Genomic DNA, 6000 nt, shown 5'->3' with positions numbered 1-6000 from the left:
ATCCGCAGTTTCTTGGGTTTAGCTGGGTATTATCGTCGATTCATCCCAGAATTCTCCAGAATTGCGAAGCCGATGACTGAACTTCTTAAGAAGGGTGTCAAATTCTATTGGAGTGCTCAATGTGAGGAAGCTTTCCAGAAATTGAAAACACTTCTCACTTCAGCTCCAATCTTGGCCCAGCCAGACACTACAAAACCATTCGATGTCTACTGTGATGCCTCAGGCACATGACTCGGTTGTGTCTTGATGCAGGAGAACCGGGTGATTGCTTATGCATCTCGATCGCTCAAGCGTCATGAAGAAAACAATCTCACTCATGATCTTGAATTAGCAGCTGTCGTCCATGCTCTAAAGATATGGCGACACTATCTTTTAGGTTCATTGTGCAACATCTATACTGATCACAAGAGTCTCAAATATCTTTTCACTCAAGCTGATTTGAACATGCGTCAAAGAAGATGGCTTGAGCTGATTAAAGATTATGAGCTCGAAGTGCATTATCATCCAGGCAAGGCAAATGTAGTTGCCGATGCGCTAAGTCGCAAAGCTCACTGTCATTGCATTTCAGCTATACCATTAAGCGAGTCTCTTTGCTATGAAATGGAAAAGCTGAATTTAAGCATTGTACCACATGGCACATTGGCTCATCTAGAGCTTACTCCTACTCTTCGTGACCTTATCATCACGACACAAAAGCAAGATAAAGGGGTGAAAGAAATTCAGAGAAGACTATCAGAAGGAGACCCTAAAGTAAATTGCTTCCACCAGGATACTGAGAATGTATTATGGTTCAAGAACCGATTAGTGGTGCCTAAGAATTTTGAGCTCAGAAAACAGATCCTTGATGAAGCCCATACTTCACGACTATCAATTCATCCGGGTAGCAACAAGATGTATCAAGATCTGAAGCAACAATTTTGGTGGACTCGGATGAAAAGAGAAATAGCCAAATATGTGTCAGAGTGTGATATCTGTCGGAGAGTCAAGGCTAGTCATCTCAGACCAGCTGGAACTCTTCAACCCTTAAATATTCCAGAATGGAAATGGGAGGATATAAGTATGGATTTCATCGTCGGCTTACCTCGAACCCAAAAGGGTTACGACTCTATTTGGGTTGTAGTGGATAGACTGACCAAGTCGGCACATTTCCTCCCAGTTAAGACGACGTACTTGACCAAGCAATATGCGGAATTGTACATGGATCGCATACTATGTTTACATGGTGTGCCAAAGACTATCATTTCCGATCGAGGAACTCAGTTCGTTGCTCGTTTTTGGGAGCAATTACATGCTTGCTTGGGAACGCATCTTATTCGCAGCTCTGCATATCACCCTCAAACAGACGGCCAAACCGAGAGGATAAATCAAATTTTGGAAGATATGCTCCGTGCTTGCGTCTTGACTTATCCACAGAAATGGGATCAATGCTTGCCGTTAGCTGAATTTTCTTATAACAATAGTTATCAAGAAAGCATCAAAATGGCACCATTTGAAGCCTTATACGGTCGTCGATGCCGTACACCTCTCAATTGGTCTAAAACCGGAGAAAGAACAATCTTTGGGCCCGACATGGTTCAAGAGGCCGAAGAACAAGTTCGTCTTATCCAAGCCAACTTAAAGAGTGCACAATCTCGGCAGAAGAGCTATGCAGATAAAAAGAGAGATCCACTCGTCTTTAAGGTCGGTGACCACGTTTATCTGAAAGTATCACCTTGGAAAGGCATGCAAAGATTCGGAATAAAAGGGAAGTTAGCTCCCCGCTACATCGGTCCATATCCAATTGTGGAACGATGCGGTCCTGTGGCTTATCGGTTGAATCTTCCAGCGAATCTTTCTGCAGTTCATAACATCTTCCATGTGTCACAACTCAGATTGTGCCTTAGAGTTCCGACTGAAGTTGTGGAAAGTGACTCGATTCAATTAGAGTCCGATCTCACTTATCCTGAGCACCCTATCAAGATTATTGATCGAAAGGATCGAGTTACTCGTCGCACCACCAACCGAATCTACAAAGTTCAATGGAGTAATCACTCTGAAGAAGAAGCCACTTGGGAGAAAGAGGAATTTCTAAGGTCCAAGTATCCGGACTTTTTAAATGCTCATCCAGGTACTACATCTTCGAAACCTTCCCGCCTGTTTGAATTCTCTCGTGCGTGAATCTCGGGACGAGATTCTTTTAAGGGGGGAAGGCTGTAACACCCATGTGATAATCGTACTCGCTAATCACATGTTTAATTGCTAATCTTGGCTTAAGCGCGTCATTAGCGATAACCGAGTCCGCGTTTTAATCTTGGTCTTAGCCGTTTTCGATCTCGTTTTTGTCATCGATCCGAGCTCCAAATCAACTTTCGCCCAAAACGAAAGTTGTAGATCTCCTTTTTCTCTACAACTTTTATTTTGGCCAAATTTCATGTTCCCATATGAAATTTGGAGTTTCAAATGGTCAAACTCGGGCTAAAATCATTTAAACGAGTGAACAGAGGAACTCCTGCTCGGCACTATGACGCCCCCGACGCCCATACCGCCGCTAGCCGCCGGCGAGCGACGCCACGCGTCGGCAATCGCGCCCGACCTCGGCGTTGAGCGCCGCTCTTAGCCACGCGGACGCCTCGAAGCTTCTCGTTCCGTTCCTCCCTTCTTCTTCCTCAGAGCTAGGTCGAGCTCGAGCGGGCAGAACCGAGCGAAGCCGCCGCCGCTCGTCGCACCGGCCGTTCCTCGCCACCCCGCTTCGATTCATCGCGCTCCAAGCCACTGCACCTCGCCCCGAAGCTCGTCCATCCCTCCACGAACGCGACCATGCCCTACCCCGACTGAATCGAGCTTGCAGAACGCCGTCCACGCTTGAAGCTCCACGCCGGAGCTTCGCCTCTCCGTAGACGACCCACCTCCGGCCATTCCCCGCCCAAAACGAGCACCCGGTGAGATCCCCCGCGATATCCTCTTGCTCCCCATCCATTTCCCCTTCCGATTCCGGCGCTATCGCAGCCGCAGCGCCGCCACGCCGCCGCCTCCGCGCGCACGCCGCCGGGCCTCCCTGCGCCAGCTCGCGGGCCACCGCCGCGCGCCCCGCAGCCGCAAGCCGCCGTAGACCGCTACCCCCGCCGCCTAGCCCGCCTCCGCCGCCGACCGGGTCCGAACGGCCGCGCGCCGCCGCCGTCTTCCGCCTGCGCCGCCGCGAGCCGCGTCGCGCGCGCGGCCTGCCGCGCCGCCGCGGGCGCCGGCCCTGCCGGGCTGCCTGGGCCGCGGGCGGGCCAGGCCGCGCCGCCGCCGCCGCGGTGCAGGCCGCCATGCCGGCCACGGCCCGCGCGGGGCAGAGCAGAGGAGGGGGCGAGCTGGGCCGGCGCCCACTAGCAAGTGGGGCCCGGCTGTCAGCCCCCCTTTTATCTTTTGTGTTTTCTTTAATTTATCTCGGCTGAAACTTCGTAATTGCATAGAAATTCATAGAAAAATGCTAAAAATGCAAAATAAATTTTACTAGGTTTCTAAAATCACAAGCTTCTGAGGTAAAATACTTGTGCCTATGAATTATCACTTTTGCTGTGATGAAAATTCAGTTTGCGTTAAACCTAGTTTAATTATTGTCGATAGTTCCATGGCTCTAAAAATTATGAAAAATTCGCAGTGGCTTTCTCCTTTCATGTGTAGCCCACTGTAAAAGTTTCATGACATGTTGCTATGCACTTTTGGGTAGATCTTTTTATGTTCCTTTTACCTTGCTAAGGGTTATTTAATGCTTTGTTAGCAGCATTTAATGTTGGAAAAATTCCGTGGCATGCTTTATCGTTATCACATTAAGCTGGTAAATTCTTGTTGCTAGAGCTTGTATGCAAGTTAGGTTTTCACTTATAACTTTGCTCCTAGCTACTCTTTTCTTTATGTAGTTGTTGTTAGTTGTTTATTTCATGCATGTGTAACTTTAGCAAAGCTAGTTCTGTCTCACTCCTTGCTGCTCTAAGGAAATTAGTAGTTGTTGTTTTGGAAGGAAATACTTCAGGCTAAATGTTTGAACTTTGGATTCGCATCATAAGCTCTTATGCATTGCTCTGTGTCCTAACGGTTGCATAGCATATTTTATTCGTGTAGACACCGCGAACAAAGCTGTCCACGAGCTAGTTGCTGAGCCGGTCCAGGAGTCACGAGCAGGAGAGCAGCAGGAGGACGCCATTGAGCCCGCTCCAGAGGTTTTCGTTAACCCCGCTGACCTACAAGGCAAGCCCCGGAGCATAACCATAATTTAAATTATTCAATGTATATTTAAGTATTGTGCATTTATGTTCTAGGAGTTGAATGGAACCATAGTATGCATGTTTTCCCTAGGTACCGTGGGCCTATACTAGTATGCAGGTGTCGATAGAAATGCTCTGCTAAGTAGGATTTCGGTAGAAGTCGAGTGATTACTGTCACTCGCGAGTTTTAGGATCTTGATTCCTTAGCTTTGGCTTTGAAATGCGCTGATGAGTAAAAAGATTGGAGACCGGGCAGGAATGAGTTGAAATATTGCTATGGATTAGATGAGAAAATGAACTCCCGCCTGTGTCGATTGAGGACCGTACCGTTGTTGGCCCTGATGACTGAGTTTGAACAGTACTAACCACATGCCGGAAGTAGGAGGTAGTCGAAACCGGTAAGCTAATTACCTGATTTGCAACGATACTTTGAATCGCGACCTGCTATTCTGGGAGTGGGATGATGGCGGGTGTTGGATTGTATGTCGCCTCCAGGTTCTCTGGGAGTTCGCCGTGAGGGACCCTTCACCCGGGTTTTGGCAGGCGTGATTCAGACGTCGGGGTGATGATGGGAACAGTTGACGTGTGTGGCCCGACGGGGTTTACGCGTGTCGTGTGAGTTAGGTCCACCTTGCAAGGTTAAATCGGATCGATTCGCCGTCTCTCTCGGCTAAGAGAACCTTGGTCACTGCGTCACATCGTAGTAAGAAGTGGAATAAGTATTGAAGTTAGCGGTGGAATGTTGTACCTGTTGTTTGAAGACTTTAATCTGATCTACCATGTGTGCTCTAGATGTTAGGCGAATATAGTTAATACTCGCTGTACTAAATGGAGCTAAAATATTGAAAGTAAGGACTCACTGCTAGTAGCCTTTCAGCAAAAGAACTCCAGAGCCAAAAAGCTTTGCATGTCTAGGTAAGGGGCTAAGTATACCCAAAGTCGGGTAAGCCTTGCTGAGTATTAGCATACTCAGGGTTGTTGTTGTAACCCTCTTGAGCAGGTTGCGTTCCCGCTGACTTCGAGGAGGTCTGTGCGTCCTGGATTGGACAGCCGCTTCCTCCGGGTTGGACCGTCGAGTGGGCCCCGTCTTCCCCGTGAAGATCGGGCAGGTTGGCATCACATCGGTGGGCAGGATGTGGAGCTCACCTTGTATCGTCGTCGTGGTTATCGTATTGTATTTCGAACTCAGTTTTAAACTTCCGCTGTGTTTTAAACTCTGTCGTTTGTATTCGAACCTTTTATGTAAAACCAGTGTTGTAAATTAAATTGAAGATTTCTGTATGCTGGTATCACCTGTGCTCGTCTTCGTACGGGTCTAAGTGCAATTGTGATCCTGGAGTACAGTAGTTTAATCGGGATTTTACCCGACAGCCTGTCAGGTTACACCGTTTTAAGTGCATAGTGACTTGATTAAGTATTAAGATGATGGTTAGTGCATTTAAGCCGGTTTAATTTGGACGGTGCTGCTACAGCTGGCATCAGAGCTCTAAATTGCACTGGGGTGATTACTGGTGTACTTAATTACGTTAAGTAACTCTTACCTTGCAACGATTTCGGGTTTTTCGAAAAGTTGACGCTAGATGCGCTAAGGAATAAGATAAATAGTTCGTATGCCCTAAATATGTTATATAAGTTAGGTGGCAACTAAATATCTATTTTATTCAGCACTTCCAGCTTTTACTTTTTGTTAAACCTTACTTCTGTAACGACGCACCTACGCTGAGGTAAGCAAGGTAAGCATTCTGGTAGTCCTTTAGAATAGCCCACGTGTTTC

Source organism: Panicum virgatum, chromosome 9K (genome assembly GCF_016808335.1).
Source record: "Panicum virgatum strain AP13 chromosome 9K, P.virgatum_v5, whole genome shotgun sequence".
Lineage (NCBI taxonomy): Eukaryota > Viridiplantae > Streptophyta > Magnoliopsida > Poales > Poaceae > Panicum > Panicum virgatum.
Note: the sequence above shows the minus strand (reverse complement) of the source record.